Source organism: Ricinus communis, chromosome 6, assembly GCF_019578655.1.
Source record: "Ricinus communis isolate WT05 ecotype wild-type chromosome 6, ASM1957865v1, whole genome shotgun sequence".
Classification (NCBI taxonomy): Eukaryota; Viridiplantae; Streptophyta; class Magnoliopsida; order Malpighiales; family Euphorbiaceae; genus Ricinus; species Ricinus communis.
Window position 1 is genome coordinate 12,505,130 of NC_063261.1, and position 18,502 is coordinate 12,523,631.

The window sequence follows — 18,502 nt, forward strand, 5'->3', positions numbered from 1 at the left end:
TGTATTTCCAGAAGAACTACCAAGATTGCCGCCCAATAGAGAGTTAGAATTCTGCATCGATGTGGTACCAGGTATAACACCAATTTCTTTGCCTCCCTATCGAATGGCACCAGCCGAGTAAAAGGAGTTAAGGGAGCAGTTGCAGGACCTCCTGGATAAGGGTTTTATTAGACCTAGTACGACTCCATGGGGTGCTCCTGTTCTATTCGTGAAGAAGAAAGATGGTACTTTGTGCCTCTGTATCGATTACCGGTAACTGAATAAAGCGATGATTCATAATCGGTATCCGCTTCCTCGCATCGATGACCTATTCGATCAGCTTCAAGGAGCTGTATATTTCTCTAAGATTGATTTGCGATCGGGTATCACTAGTTGAGGATCCATGGTGAAGACGTGCCAAAGACGGCGTTCAGGACGTGTTATGGGCATTATGAGTTTCTGGTGATGTCGTTTGGACTCACTAATGCTCCTGCGGCTTTTATGGATCTTATGATTCTAATGTTCAGGCAGTTTCTAGATCGTTTTGTCATCGTATTCATTGATGATAACTTGGTATACTCCAGAAGCAAAGAGGAGCACGCGTGGCACCTAGGGATGGTACTTCAGACTTTGAGGGAGCATCAGTTGTACGCTAAGTTCTCCAAGTAGGAGTTCTGGTTAGAAAGCATTGCTTTTCTGGGGCACATTGTGTCTAGAGAGGGTATTCAAGTGGACTCCAAGAAAGTGGAGGCAGTGACTGACTGGCAGAGACCGACCATAGTGATTGAGGTGCGTAGTTTTCTAGGGTTGACAGGCTATTACCCTCGTTTTATGCAAGAATTTTTTAGGATAGTAGCACCTTTGACTAAGCTGACTCAGAAGAATGTCAGGTTTCAGTGGACTAACGCGTGTGAGAGAAGCTTCCAAAAGCTGAAAGGCTATTTGACTTCAGCTCCGGTATTGACCTTACCTTTTGGGACTGGTGGATTCACGGTGTAGTGTGACGCTTCTAGAGTGGGTTTTGGTTGTGTCCTGATGTAAAATGGAAAGGTCGTAGCTTATGCGTCTAGGCAGTTGAAGAAGCATGAATAGAATTACTCGACCTTTGATTTGGAGATGGCAGCAGTAATTTTTTCTTTGAAGATTTGAAGGCACTATCTCTATGGTGAGACGTGCGAGATATATAAGGATCATAAAAGCTTAAAGTATATTTTCCAACAGAAGGAATTAAATCTGAGGCAGAGAAGATGGTTAGAGCTTCTGAAGGACTATGATTGTAATATTCTCTACCATCCAAGTAAGGCGAATGTTATGACAGATGCCTTGAGCAGGAAGTCGGTAGGTAGTCTTGCTCATATCAGTGCAGAGAAGAGACCACTGACTAGAGAGTTGCACGAACCGTATGACCAAGGACTGTAGATGGAGATATTGGAATCGGGTGCATTGTTAGCATATTTTAGGGTTAGGTCTATGCTTGTCGACAGAATCAGGATAGCTTAGAATCGGGAGCTGTAGTTACGGAAATCTTAGAAGAAGTGCAGCAGGGTCGAGCTAATGATTTTAATATAAATGATGATGGTACCCTCATGATGGAATCTAGGCTGTGTGTTCCCAATGTGGATAATTTTAGAAATGAGATTTTGGAAGAAGCTCACTGTACAGCTTACAGCGTGCAAGTGGACTCCACCAAGATGTATCATGATTTGAAAGGAAATTATTGGTGGAGTGGGATGAAGAGGGATGTGGCAGAATTTGTCTCCAAGTGTTTGACATGTCAGCAGGTTAAGTTAGAGCATCAGAAGCCGTCAGGGTTATTGCAACCGCTTCCCATACCAGAGTGGAAATGGGAAAGGATTACTATGGATTTTGTATTGAGTTTACCCAAGACTTCTGCTGGTTATGACTCCATCTTGGTAATTGTGGACCAATTTACTAAGTCAGTGCACGTCCTTCCGGTGAAGATTACTTATTCTGTGGTTAAGTATGGACGAGTGTATCTAGAGAGGATTGTCAGTCTTCACGGCGTCTCAATTTCCATAGTGTCTGACAGAGGATCACAGTTCACTTCGAGATTTTTGAGAAAGCTACAAGAAGAGCTTGGTACCATGTTGGACTTCAGTACAACATTTCACCCCTAGACGGACGGACAGTCAGAGAGGACTATTCAGACTTTAAAGGATATGCTTCGGATGTGTGTGATAGATTTTGGTGGTCAATGGGATTGGTATCTACCGTTGAATGAATTCGCATATAATAATAGCTATCATGCAAGCATCGAGATGGCTCCTTATGAGGCCTCGTACGGCCGGAAGTGCAGATCTCCCATGTGTTGGGCAGATATTGGCGAACGGAAGTTAGTAGGACCAGAGTTAGTTCAGATCACTTTAGAAAAGGTTCTTATTATTCGCGAGAGGCTGAAGACAGCTTTCAGTAGGCAGAAAAGTTATGCGGATCCGAAGCGGAAGCATGTGGAGTTCAGTGTTGGGGAATATGTGTTCTTGAAGATGTCTCCTATGCGTGGTGTGATGTGTTTTGGCAAGAAGGGCAAATTGGCCCCTCGATATGTGAGACCCTTTAAGATTATTGACAGAATTGGAGAGGTGGCATACAAGCTGGACTTACCGCCAAATTTCTCGCACGTGCATCCGGTATTCTACATATCAATGTTAAGGAAGTACATTTCGGACCCTTCGCATGTGTTGCAGCCTCAATGTGTGGAAGTAAGCAAGGATCTATCTTACGAGGAGCAGCCAGTCATGATCGTGGATACTCAAGTTCGCCAAGTGTACTCTAAGGTTATTCCGATGGTTTAGGTGTTGTGGCGGAATCATTCGTTTGAAGAGTGTACTTGGGAGACCGAGCAAGAAATGAGGAGTCTCTACCCTCATTTATTACAATCCTAAGGTAAATCGTGTTTCTTTTAAAATTCGATGTCGAATTTTTTTCTAAGGGGGGTAGAATGTAATACCCAGTTTTTCAAAATAAATAAATAAATAAAATAAAATAAATAATAATAATAATAATAATAATAATATATTTTTCTTTTTCCTCCTTTTCCCTCCCCTCTCTCCCTCTTTCCTTTCTTTCTCTTTCTTTTTCCTTCCTCTCTCTTCCATATTTTAAGTTATTTTATACTCTAGACCTTCCGCAGTAGGGTACTTTTAAATTTGTTGTGATTATTCTGGTCCATGATGGACGTGGTATGTTATAAAGACCAGTTAGAATTATTTATGGCATGTCAGTCATGATTAATTATATTTTATTAGCTTTTTATTTGAATTTTGGTATGTAAGGCTTACTACGGGATTCGGTGGCCTTAAGCCTACCCATTCCCTAGTGCCGGTCACGGACCCATATATCGGGTCGTGACATTTAGCAACCATTTATAGTTATAAATCAAAAGTTTAGTATCTTTTTTGCTGCAAAGTGTAAAGTTTGGTAACTGCCAATATAATTTACCCACATTTCCTCTCTAAATTTAACGCAAAATTTTAACATCAACTTTATGGAAAAAATAGCGATAAATTGGTTCTGCCATTAAAATATAGCATGAAATAGGAAATTTTATTTTATCAATCATAACAGCATAAAATTCCATTGCTATTTAGTGATGGAAAGAAGCCGTTGATGATTTTACAGTTCATTTCTCTTTGTTTATTTAGATGGTTTTCATGATTGCTTGTGTTTGTCACTAATATTTAGATTCATTTTTTATATTTTTATTTCTTTTTATTTTTTTAGCAATATATTATTGATTGTTTCTAATTAAATTTTAAATATACATTCCTATATCTTTTTTTAATCTTTTTATGGCTCTTTAACTCTTTCATAAATAGAATTGTGTAAAAATAGTCTTGAATTGCATCCGATGATAATTCTAGTACTATATTCATTTAAAATCCGAGTGAATTGCCCCGCTGTTACAATTCTTTGCTACTTGTTTTCATTTGGTACCAAACATTTAATTTATTTCTTTTTAATACTTGTCTTATTATTTATGTTACATTCGCTAATACCAAAGATGATTTCAACCATTTTTTGATCACGTGGCTGCTAATTGTCCAAATAAGCTTGCCCCAACTTCAAAACATCATATGTTGACTCCCTTAGTATATATGAGTCATCAAAATGATATGTCAATGTTAGTAAATAAATCTTTGAAATGTAAAAGAAATTCCAATTTTGAATCTTAGCTCATATTTTTTACAGCAATTTCGCTATCTCCTTCTAATACGGATGGGCTACCACAAGAAAAGCTTGAAGATGATGGGCTTGACGAGCAGTATGCAAGGATAGCTAAGGATGCTAAAGATGGGCTAAGCTTGCCACAAGCTCCAATAACAAGATCTAAAGCTAAGAAGTTGCGACAAGCCTTAAATGGCTATATACAACATTGAGCTAGCAAGGAGAGTCCATTTGAAGGTCTAAGATCCACAACTATTAAGGAGCATCAAGATTGGGCTTTATTCACTCTATTGGAGGTTCAAGCCCATGAAGAACCATTTAAGGTTGAATTATACTTGTAGGTCTTGGTTTAGTTTTATTCTTAAACATTAAGTTTATTTACAAAAGATTAGTCTTTTTCTTATTAGTTGTCTTCTAAGATTTGTTTAAAGTCTATTTAACTTGAACCAAGCCATATGTTACATGAAGTTTTGATTATTAATGATATTTCATTATTCTAGCAACCTTTGCTTAAATTCTTGTATTCTTGTTGAATGCATTTAAGACTTATCAAAGATTTGATATGTAATACCCGAAATTTTTATTTTAATAGTAATAATATTAGTAATAATTAATAAATGAATTTTTATTTAAATTAATATTACTTTATTTTTTTAATTAGTTTAATTGGGATGAATTAAAAATAGAATTTTAATCCTAGACAAAATAAGGGAGTTATTTTCTATGTCTAATTAGTTTGATTTTTAAAGAAATTAATTAAATAAATTCTTTGGAAAATAAATTATATTTTTTATCATTTAATTTTTCTCAATATGAATATATGAATTAATTTATATATTTGAAAGTCATGAAAAGAATAGTAAATAATATTTTTATAAAGAACTTATTGGGGAATGATAAATTTTAATTAGCAAATAGTGTTGATTTTAATTGAAAAATATTTAGCAAATTGATTAATTTAATTAATTAAGTGTTAGGGTTAAATTGAAAATTAATTTTGGAATAAGGATTAAAAATATAATTATTTTAAATTGGAGTTTTAAATAAAAATTTATATGATTGGTATTTTTATAATTAAGTATGTCGGTAAGAGTATTTTGGTAATTTTGTATTTAAAAGCAAGGGTAAATAAGTAATTCTCTATTTCCAATAATCGTAATTTGGTACAAATTAAATATTTAGGGGCTTAATTAAAAGCTAAAGAAAAGTTTAAGGGTTCATCGAAGATTTTGCACGGTGAAATTGTTAGTAATTAAAAGTTGAGGGACTAAATGGTAAAGAAGAAAAGTTCAGGGACTAAATGGTAAAGAAAAAAAGTTCAGAGACTCAAAGTCGATATAGAGAAAAAAAGGAAAATAAAAGAAAGAGGAAGAAAAAGAAAGAGGAAGAAAAAGAAAGAGAAGAGGAGCGTCGAGCATGTCGTGAAAGAAGAGGAAGAGTGTCGCTACCGCTTCGGCTGGTGGCAACGGCCGAGGTGCAATGGAGGTCAGCGAGTGCAATGGCGCTTAGCGACGGGCCAGCAGAAGAACGCGAATGAAGGCGGCGGTTGTCAACACCGTTTCGAGCATTTCCGGCGGCCATCAGCCACGATTTTGGTCTCAAAATGACCGGTGAGTTGAGTGCTTCCTTTTAGGAGCAGCGGTGTAGGATTTGGTGGCTGGAGGAAGGAGTTTCGGCGAGGTGATGACAGCCGAGTTTTCAGGCTTTTCCGGCGAGCTTTGGATGATCGGAGGGCATTTCCAAACTCTCATCAACTCAAGCTTTCCAATGGCACCGATTTCGTGGTGATTGAACTCCGTTTGAAATCGACGGCCGAGATCGTCTGTAAATCTCTCTGGATGATCGAGGGTCAGATTGGAAGATTGGAGCTGGGATCGTCATCAGCGCGTCGTCTAGAGTCCGTAGGCGCGCTCGGATCGTCGATCGGACTCCGGCGGCTGAAGGCGAGTCGACAGAGTGATTAAGCGTCTCGGTAAATTTTTAGCCCGTATATTTTAGAATTCATTGATAAAAAGTTATATATTTAATTACTGTGTTAAATATTAGAAAAATTATGTGAGGTTTATTAGTTAAAATAAATAGTTTTTCGGACCGTCTGCCAATAGTTATGTTTATGTTATGTTGCGGAATCGGGAAAATTAATGCAATTTTAGTGGCCCGACTCCCGTTAAATAATTATTGTATATTTGAAGTGTTTTCTGGCAGGTTATGGACCCGTTATACAGAGGGTAAATGTCTGTAATTTAGAAGAGGTTCTGCCGAATTTTCGGTAGAATTCTTCCAAGTCGAGATTCTTAGACAGTCAGTCCTAGGTTTAGACCTAGGGTTAATTGTCAAATATTTTAATGTTATTGATTGAATTGTTTTCCTTGATTAGATAATCCATCAGTTCGACTCACTCCACCCGAGGCATCAGAGTAGAGTTAGGATGTAACACCCCCATCACATACTAACCAATAAACATTAGCCAGGAAGCATACAAGCGTCGTAGAATATATACTACAGGTAGATAGGTCAATATGTAGGTTGTTAAGAATCCAGACACAAGGTTATTAAAATATAAACATATGATTATACTTAAACATCATTTAACAAGTATTACAAACATCTTCTTATGCCTTATAAGGCATACTTCCATATATATCACATAACTGCATACAAAAATGCATCAGGAGGAGACTTCACAAAACTACAAAGTTATAGAGGACTCTCTAAACTTTCCATAGACACCAATTAAGCTTAATTTGGACTTATATAACCCATGTTATGCCTAAAATACGAACATCAAGGTTGCCGGAATTTTGGCGTTTTCTATCTTAACATACTTAAACTTAAATCAAGCTTAATCTTTATGCAATCATTCAATACTCTACTAATTCATGATAATCAGACCTTTAATTAATCAATGAGACCATCAAATGAAGTTTTCCAATTTGTAATCAAGAACCCTAATGACGAATTTATAACACTCAAGTAACAACTTACCAATTTCAGCTTTTGGGTTGCTAATATGCTTAAATCCTTTAGCTTTAGCTTGGCTCCTTCAATAGTTGGCAAAATCCTATCTTAATCTTAAGTTTTTCTAGGTATTCCACTCCTCTCTCTTATTCCAAATTTTGTGTTTTTGGCCATGTACGAATTTTAGAGAAATGAAGAGGTAAAATGAGCTTACTCATGGTTCCAATTTCCAATATTCCTCTCTTAATGCCACCACCTACTAAACTATTTTTATCACCCTAAATTAATTCTTACTAACCATATATAGGTACTAACTTTTAATTGTATCTTTTAAGTCCAATCTATTTACCCAACCTTCAACTATTGGTTCAATTAAGTCTTAAGGCTTAATACACATAACCCAAGTACTTAATCAACTTATCTAAATTAATAATCTAATATCATGCTTCTTATTCTCTACTTATAATTAATATATATATGTTCTCATAAAATAAAAATATCATTGATATACCATAATATGCCCAATGATTAAATGTAAATGCACATAACATGGATGATGAGAAAATGCAAAGTATAACTCTCCCTTCCTTAAGAAATTTCGTCCCGAAATTTTAACAACTCACCAACATTACAATGGAATAGATGCGGATACTGTCTCATATGCTCTTCTACTTCCCAAGTTGCTTCTCTTGGTGAATGATGACTCCACTTAATTTTGACCATAGGAATGTCTTTATTTCTCAATTTCTTAACCCTTCGATCAAGAATTTCTATCGGTTCTTCCACATATGTCAACTTTTCCGTGATTTCTATCTCCGGCTCCTGGAATGATATGACTAGGATCCGATCTATATCGCCTCAACATAGAAACGTGAAAACATCATGAATAGAAGACAACTCTGTAGGTAATGCTAACCTATAAGCCAATGGTCCAACTCTTTCAATAATTTCATAAGGTTCTACATACCTCGGACTCAATTTCCCTTGTTTACCAAACCTTAATATTCCTTTCCATGGTGATACCCGCAAGAAAACTTTATCACCCACAATATATTCCATTTCCCTTCGATGCAAATCAGCATAACTCTTTTATGCATCTGTGCTACTTTCAAATTCTTTTAACTATCTCTATTTTATCCACTGTTTCTTGTACCAATTCTGGACCTTCAAGCTGTCTTAAACCTTCAACATCCCAGCAAACTGGACTTCTACATTTCCTCCCATACAAAGCTTCATAAGGAGCCATACCGATACTAGAATGAAAACTGTTATACGCGAAATTCCATCTGTGGTATGTAATCATCCCAGTTACCCTTGAACTCAAGTGTGCAAGCCCTCATCATATCTTCTAATGTCTGAATAGTTCTTTCTGATTGCCCATCTGTTTGAGGATGAAAAGCTGTACTGAAATGAAGCTTAGTACCATATGCTTCTGCAAACTCTCCCAGAAACGAGAAGTAAATCTAGGATCCCTATCTGATACAATAGATATAGGCACACCATGCAATCTAACAATCTCAGAAATATACAATTCAGCAAGTTTATCAAGTGAATCTGTTTGTTTCACAGGCAAGAAATGAGCACATTTAGTAAGTCGATCAACAATTACCCAAATAGCATCATGCTTGTTAAATGTACGCGGCAATCCCATAACAAAATCCATAGTAATCTTATCCCACTTCCACACAGGTATAGATAAAGAATGAAGTTTACCTGCAGGTGCCTGGTGCTCTCCTTTCACTTGCTGACATGTCAAACACTTACTCACAAATTCGCCACATCCTTCTTCATTGCCGGCCACCAATAATAAGGCTTCAAATTTTTGTACATTTTGGTACTTCCAGGGATGCATTGCATAAGGTGCATAGTGCGCTTCATGCATGATTTCCTTTCTCAAATTTCCTACATCAGGTACACATACACGATTTCTATTCAATAACACACCATCATCTTTCAACACAAATTGTGTATTCTTTCCTTCTAGTACTCTACCCTTCATCCTTTGCAAATAAGAATCTTCACACTGTGCATCTTTAATTTTATCTCCAATCAAAGGCTTTACTTGTAATGTGGCTAACAGGATCATTGTCATAAACATAAAACTTCACATCCATAGCTCTAAGTGCAACTAAATATTCTACATTGTAGCAAATCATACTTGAAAAATTTTCCACTGACTTCCTACTTAAAGCATCGAAGAACAACATTTGCTTTCCAGGATGATAATCAATAGTGCAATCATAATCCTTCGGAAGCTCAATCCATCTTCGTTGTCTCGGATTCAACTCTTTCCGCGTAGGGATATATTTCAAACTCTTATGATCGGTGAAATATCCGAAATGTCTCCCCGTATAAATAATGTCGCCATATCTTCAATGCATGTACAATAGCTCGCTAATTCAAGATCATGTGTAGGATAATTCAGCTCATGAGGTCGCGAATTGTCTTGAAGCATAAGCTATAACCTTCCCATGCCGCATTAAGACACATCCAAGTCCTTGCCTAGAAGCATCGATATACAACATAACCTCCATTTCAAATGGCAATGCGAGTATCGGTGTAGTAGTAAGCCTTTTCTTCAACTCTTGAAAATTTTGATCACATAACTCATCTACCTGGAATGGCACATTCTTCTTTAACAAAGCTGTTAGAGGCTTAGCAATAACTGAAAAATCTTTTACAAATCTTCTATAATAGCCAGCTAACCCAAGAAAACTTCGAACTTCAGAAACATTTCTAGGCGGTTCCCATTCAATAATTGATTTAATCTTTGATGAATCTGGTTGCACTCCATGTTTAGAAATAATATGCCCTAAGAATGCAATTTCCTCCATCCAAAACTCGCATTTGTTGAATTTTGCATACAACTGTTTTTCCCTCAAAATCTGTAAAACAATTCTCAAGTGTTGTTCATGCTCTTCTAGGCTTCTAGAGTAAACCAGAATATCATCAATGAACACAATAACAAAGTGATCTAAATATGGCTGGAAAGTGTTGTTCATCAGTGACATAAAAACAGCAGGAGCATTTGTTAAACCAAATGGCATCACAATAAATTCATAGTGCCCATACCTTGTTCGAATCGTCTTGGCAATAGATTTCTCTTCAACCCGGAGTTGCCAATAACCCGATCTTAAATCAATTTTAGAGAATACAGTTGCACCTTTTAACTGATCAAGCAAATCATCAATTCTCGGCAATGGATATTTATTCTTCACTGTAATCCTATTCAATTGCCTATAATCAATACATAATCGCATACTACCATCCTTTTTCTTCACAAATGTAGGTGCTCCCCAAGGTGAAGTACTTGGCCTGATGAAACCTTTATCAAGTAACTCTTCTAATTGCTTCTTTAATTCTTTCAATTCTAATGGAGCCATTCTGTATGGTGCAATGGAAATAGGTGCGATACCGGGGATGATGTCAATCTCAAAATCAACCTCTCGATTTGGTGGCAAACCAGTGCAAATCATCTAAGAATATGTTAGGAAATTCTCCGACCACTGGAATGTCTAATACCCCTGGACTGACCTTAGTAGTATCTATAAAACTAATTAGATATGCTTCACATCCATTTTTAATTAATCGACATACCACTGAAATCAAACAATTAGGAATTGTCTTCCTTTCACCCACCATTACTATTTTCATTTCTCCTTGTATTTCCATAGCCACTTCCTTCGTTTTACAATCAACAATAGCATGATTTCTTGACAACCAATCCATCCCCAAAATAACATCAAACTCTCTAAGATTAATAACAACCAAATCTGCATGTAGTTTGACACTATCTACTACTACAGGACATGATCTCACTATCGACGCATCGTGATAATACCCCCGGCAGGCATAGATACATATATATCATAACCTAATGCCTCTATATTAGCATGAACATGCGATGCAAAATCATGTGATATGAATGAACATGTGGATCCAGGATCAATAAGAACATGTGCATCAGAATCATGAATAGAAAGTATACCAGTAACAATTTCAGGTGCTACAAATGCTTCATTTCTAGTAGTAGCAAATACTCTAGCTTGTGCTTGTGGTTGACCAATTTGTTCTGATGGTGTTGCTGAAATAGTTAAACCTCCTCCGCCACCTCTTCCTCGCCTCTGCCTCGAACCAACTGGAATATTTTCACCAACACTACTCCGACCCATCGTATAAGATTCTCCAGCATTATTTCTTCTCATAGGACAATCTCTAGAATAATGTCCTGGCCTACTACAAGTAAAACATACTACTGGTCTAGGTCCCCAACATTCTCCAGTATGTCTCCTGTTGCACGTAGGACAAACAGGAGCAAACCCTCTACTGGCTGAAACTTGTCCTCCCTCAAGTCTGGATGAATTGTATCCACCTCTACTATAAGGTACTATGGAGGATCTACTAGACTGACCACCAAACCCTCGTCCACGATAACTACTCCGCTGTGAATTAGAGCCTCTAAACGAAGAAATACTAATATGTCTTGGAGGATTACTATAAGCACCAATGATCTTCTTCTTTTTAGCTTCCATAGTATTCCTTTCAAATGATGTTTCTTCAGCTCTCAAAGCAGCTTCAATTGAGGCATTGTAATTATGAGGTTTCAACGCCATTTTCTCACGAATGTCAAGCCTCAAACCCATCTCAAATTTCTTCCTTTTCAGTTTCTTGTTGGCTATTTCTTCCGGTGCATACTTACATAATCTCACAAATTGAACTTCGACTCTGCAATCGACATATCATTCTGTTTCAAATCAAGAAATTCAAGCTTCTTTCCTGTCTCTATAAATTTCGGAGTATACTTCTCAAAGAAATTCTCTCAAGAAATCATTCCAAGTCAAAGTCATTGGTCGATCTTTGCTTCTTAAAACTGTTTCCCACCAATCAAGTGCATCTTTTCTATTAAAGATCGTATATAGAAGCCTTTGTTCGGATGTGTAATTAAATCTATCCAACACCCTTCTCAGATTTCGTAACCATTCCTCGGCCTCAGGGATCGGTAGTACCTTGAAAACATTAGCACCTTGTTTCCTAACTCTTTCATAATTCTTATCTATCACGACCTTTTGTTGTTGAGTCCGAAGTGCTTGTTGTTGAGCTGCCTGTTGCATCAGAAAATCCATAAACTGTTCCATAACATTTTGTACATTCGATTGTGCAGCATTTTCAGAATGTAGCTCATGCTCATCATGTTGATCATGTTCAGATGCATTTTCATGACCATGCACAGACTCTAATGACTTATCTGGGCCAGTTGCGTGTTCTCCTTGTCTCTCCATCTATATATATTAAATGCAAATATTCAGTCAAGTTCAAAGAACATATATCATATGCTTAATGATGTGCAACATGAATCTACTCCCAATGAATCTAATCCCTGCTCGATACCACTAAAATGTAACACCCCATCACATACTAACCAATAAACATTAGCCAGGAAGCATACAAGCGTCGTAGAATATATACTACAGGTAGATAGGTCAATATGTAGGTTGTTAAGAATCCAGACACAAGGTTATTAAAATATAAACATATGATTATACTTAAACATCATTTAACAAGTATTACAAACATCTTCTTATGCCTTATAAGGCATACTTCCATATATATCACATAACTGCATACAAAAATGCATCAGGAGGAGACTTCACAAAACTACAAAGTTATAGAGGACTCTCTAAACTTTCCATAGACACCAATTAAGCTTAATTTGGACTTATATAACCCATGTTATGCCTAAAATACAGAACATCAAGGTTACTTTGGAATTTTGGCAGTTTTCTATCTTAACATACTTAAACTTAAATCAAGCTTAATCTTTATGCAATCATTTAATACTCTACTAATTCATGATAATCAGACCTTTAATTAATCAATGAGACCATCAAATGAAGTTTTTCCAATTTGTAATCAAGAACCCTAATGACGAATTTATAACACTCAAGTAACAACTTACCAATTTCAGCTTTTGGGTTGCTAATATGCTTAAATCCTTTAGCTTTAGCTTGGCTCCTTCAATAGTTGGCAAAATCCTATCTTAATCTTAAGTTTTTCTAGGTATTCCACTCCTCTCTCTTATTCCAAATTTTGTGTTTTTGGCCATGTACGAATTTTAGAGAAATGAAGAGGTAAAATGAGCTTACTCATGGTTCCAATTTCCAATATTCCTCTCTTAATGCCACCACCTACTAAACTATTTTTATCACCCTAAATTAATTCTTACTAACCATATATAGGTACTAACTTTTAATTGTATCTTTTAAGTCCAATCTATTTACCCAACCTTCAACTATTGGTTCAATTAAGTCTTAAGGCTTAATACACATAACCCAAGTACTTAATCAACTTATCTAAATTAATAATCTAATATCATGCTTCTTATTCTCTACTTATAATTAATATATATATGTTCTCATAAAATAAAAATATCATTGATATACCATCATATGCCCAATGATTAAATGTAAATGCACATAACATGGATGATGAGAAAATGCAGGCGTTACATAGGAGGTTGTCAAAACTGTGAGTTAAAATCATATATCTATTTATATATGTCATGCCAAGATCTTATGAAATAGTTCTGATTACATGATTTAATATTTTAATTAATTATTTATTCACTACTTATATATGTTTCATTTTCTGCATTATGATTTTATTGATTTCGTGTTGACTCGGGATGGGACGGCTGTAGAACATGCCACCTGATGGGTTGCATCAAGATCGCGTGCGCGCCGGTAGGAATCTGTGACAGATAGTAAAAAGGGTAAATTTAAAAAGGTAAAATTAAGACTTGTCCTGGTCGAGCATTGCTCTCTGGGCTGAGTAGAGTGAGTTTGCCGGAGTAAAGGTCCCTCGTCGAGCATTGCTCTCTAGGCGCCGGCTTATTTGGAAACATAAGTGACCAGACTAGACTTAAGGACCATGGTCGAGCTTCGCTCTCTATACGCCAATCTTATTGGAGTAAGAGAGTCGAAAGGCTAAGACTGATAGTGATAATTAAGTGATTGGACTAGAGTTAAGGACCCTGGTCGAGCTTCACTCTCTGGGCTCCAGTTCTGTTGGAATGAGAGAGTCGAGATGTTAGTGTTGGGATTAGGGTTCTACTAAGGTATTCAGTCCCGTGGTATAAAATAAAAATTTATTTTATTTTATTTTGTAGAAGTATAGCATGACATGTATTTTTATTTTAAATTAAGCAAATATTTTTATTGAAGTGTTTATATTCGTTTTTTGGATATATGATTTTAACTTACTCTCGAGACTGACAGTCTCAATTTCACTGTTTTTCAGGTGATTTTTAGTCTTCCCACAGTTCTTATCTAGCAGTCTGACTCCTTCATCATCGAGTTGATATAATTGATTTTGGTATGTTTGACTTGTAAAATTTTAGATTCTCCACAGTAAAAATCTTAGACTTATCAGTTTGTAATTTTATATAAATTCAAGTCTTGCCTAATTATACTGGCGGACCGAATTTAATTTATAGTACCCATTGATTTAAGATTAATTGTGAAAAAAGTATTTTGGATTGAGTCTGGATTTTAATTTGATTGAGTTAGTGAATGGTTAGGCTTACTACGGGATTTGGTGGCCTTAAGCCTACCCATTCCCTAGTGCCGATCACGGGCCCACAGGTCGGGTCTTGACATGATCTATCCTTGTGGTGTACTAGGATTGAAGTTTAAAGAACTTAGTGTTCTTTAGTAACTAATTCTATTGATCAATTTTATAATCTGATATAGAGTGATCCTAGGATTTGATTCAATTTTTTAGTGGGTTTCTAGGTTAATGATATAAGGATTCATAACTATTAGAGTTTGTATATTCTATTCCTAAAGGTGCTTAACATTTGGTATCAAAGCTTTGGCTCTTGAAATCAGATTATGTATCCTTGTTCTTTTAAATTATTTGGTTGTTTCTTTAAGTTTTTATGAAGGTATTTCGACTTTTTAGAGATCTTGGAGTGGAGGTATGGTTATGTTCTTGATTTACATTATTATTCTTATTTTTGCATAATTTCATATTTGGATAGATTAAAAAAAAAGTATCAAAAACAAAGAAAAGAAAGAAAAAAGAAAAGTATTAACAATTTGAATCTTGAAGGAAAAAAACCGCAATCTTGAAAACCTTCTTGAATTTCTGTGTTTTCATAAACTATCTTGTGTGTTTTCTTGAAAATCTTGACTTTTTATTTGGTTTTTTAGAGTTTGTAGGGAGATGATCTTGTTAACCACAATTTCCTTGAGTGTTTGGGGTTACAAAAGGATTCTAATTTAGGCAAAAGACAAGTTTCTATATTTTAGGAAGGAGTGTAGTTACAAAATAGCTCACATATACGATTTAGAAAAGGAGAAAGAGTTGGCATATGATTTGACTTGTTTGAACACTATAACTACTTCATTCTAATCAGAAATCCTTGATATTTCCTTATTACTTCTCCTTATCCTTATTTTTCTCTAACGAAACACTTTGGGCAGATCTAAGAGAAGTGGTGCGCATAAGGTGTTCATACAATCTTAAAATGAAAATTGTGATTAGTTTTGTTATTAATCTAATCATTTATTGATTGAACAATATTATTGAAGGTTTTACATTGATCTTAAAGCTTGGAAGTGAGTTTTAGTTGTTGTTTGATGGAGAAAGGATATAAGAACCCGAATTGTAATCTTGCTTTCTTGGAGGTTTTTCTTCAATTCTTATTTTCTAATTCTATTATTTTAGTGTTTTTTATTATTTTCATCATTCTTAATAGATTTAGTTTTATTATAACATTAGAATTCAAAAATAGCTGAATTGGGTATTTTGGATTCTTAATTGCTTTTCTTGATTCTTGATTCTTATTTTTTATTTCTTTCATATGTCCATTGCATTTTTAATATTTTTCATTGAGTTTAGTTAAATCAAAGTTGTATAGGATGTATTTTCTTGATTAGGCTGAATTAGAATCTTGCTGAATTAGAATCTTGATACTCTTACATGTATTTTCTTGATTTTTGCATGCTTTGAGTCTTTAATTCATATGTCCTTGCTTTTTCAGTTGTTTTCTAGTGTTCTTGAGTCATTAAAAGTTGTAGAGAGTATTTCTTTAAAACTTGTCGATTTGCTTCTTGCCTTTTTCTTATTTCTATTTTATATATTATTGCTTCTAGATAACTTCTTTATATGTCATTTAACTCTTTTTGAGTTTTTTTAATCTTTGATTCCTATTTTCTTGATCTAAAAACAATTTTAATATTTTCTTAAATTTTAACGTTTGCTTTAACTAAGTGATCTTTGATTTTTGTGTGCTACAAAGAGAGTGACAAAATTTGTAGTGATTCTTGATTCACACAAGAATATTCGAAAATAAGCTTGAGTTGTATGAAGTTTACCCTTGTGAGAACATAATAATTTATGTGAAACACGAGTGAACATCCTCATTATTTGAGAGCAAACACGTGACCGGGTGTGTGAGGACTTTAATTTCTATATCTTATAACCTTTTATTACAACCATGTCAAGTGGTTCAAACAGTAGTAATGATAATGAGGCTAAGATACAACAACCTGATATTCCTTTGCCATAAATGCATGAGAATGAGATGTTACAACAAAATATACAAGGGAGATGACTAAAACTATGAAGGCTAACCAAAGAACCCTTATAGGTCAAATTGCCAAACCTGGAAGGAATAATGGTAATAGGCATAATGTTAGGGTGGATGTAGGCCAAGGTGATCATAGACAAGAACCTATAGGAATAATATATATATATTATGATCAGCTTTATAAGGATCATGATAACCTTGCGTTCATGGGAGCTGGTAGAAGAGGATTTGGTATTAATTATGGTGTGGCTATATAAGCTAGGCTAAACTCTAACTTGAGAAGAGTTGGTGATAATTATGATGGTAATGGGTATGGTAATGATGATGTTGACTGAGACCTGGGTAGTATCAAACTTAGGATACCCAACTTTGTAGGTAAATATAACCTTAAAGCCTATTTGGAGTGGGAAAAACAAATTGACTATATCTTTGATTGTCATAATTTTTTTGATGAGAAGCATATGAGATTGGCGCTTAGCCATTTTAATGACTATGTTATGTGGTATGAGTAGATGGTAGTGAATATGAGAAGAAATATGAAAAAACCCATTAACAGTTGGGTGGCTCTTAAGAATATCATGAAGTAGAGGTTTTTACCTTTGCATCACCAAAGAGAATTGCATCAAAGACTTTAATACTTAAGGCAAGGTACACATAGTATTGAAAATTACTTTAAGGAAGTGGAGATGTTGATGACTAGGCTAGACTTAATTGGGGATAGGGAAGCCATAGTAACACGTTTTCTTAGAGGGCTTAACAAAGAAATTACTGATAGTGTTGAGTTACAACATTACGTAGAGACTGATAAGATGGTGCATATTGCCGTCAAAGTAAAAAGAATAACTCAAGCCAAGATAGCCAACAAAAAATTGACCTTAAAGGCAGTTATAGATCCAAGCTGAATTAGAATAGCTCTTCGAAGAGAGGGAAACAAAATGATAAGAAATACATTTTCCAGGATAATAAAGAAAAAGGGAGTTCGGACACCAAAGTAAAAACTAAATCTGAATTGAACAAAAGTAGAAATAGAGACAGTGCTTCAAGTGCTTGTGAAATGGACACATTGCTTTCTAATTTCCAAACAGTCGATGATGGGTCACAAATAGTTATATTTATTGTGTTTAATTTCCTTGCGATTTGGTTGAATAATGTACTTAATTATGGAAATTATGTTTATTCTGACTTAGGTGATGAAATATCAAGGATGGAGCAAAATCCAGCCTAAAGACATGTTTTAAGTCATCATTTATCAGAAACCAAGTCTTTTGGAGAAAGTGCAGAAATCTACACAGAAGATCACTGTCGACAAGGCGTGACCACACGTTACAGCCCCTAAGCTCCGCAGAAATTTGTACAGAAGACTACTGTCAACAAGGCGTGACCACGCCTTGCGCCCCATGAACTGCTAAAAGATGCAAAGGAGAGCTTCAAAATTTTCAGAGTTTTCATTGTGGTGGACCTATCCCTGGTTAATCTCCTCTATTTTTGGAAGTGTTGGATTAATAGAACTTTCTTCCATGTATTTAGGGTTTTAATTTATTTAGATCACTTTTAATCTTATCCTTTCTTGTAGGGATGAGATTAAATAGGAAGCTTATTTCTTTTTTATAAGGATTCTATTAGGGTTTAGGGTTTTACTTCCTATATAAGGACGGCTGGAAGTACCTTTAAAATTTCATATTCTTATTCTTCTTCTACCCTCTACAATTCTTATGAATTCTTACTCCGCCATGAGTGGCTAAGTTTTTAGTTTCTAATTCAAGAGTGAATAAATTCCAATTGTGATTT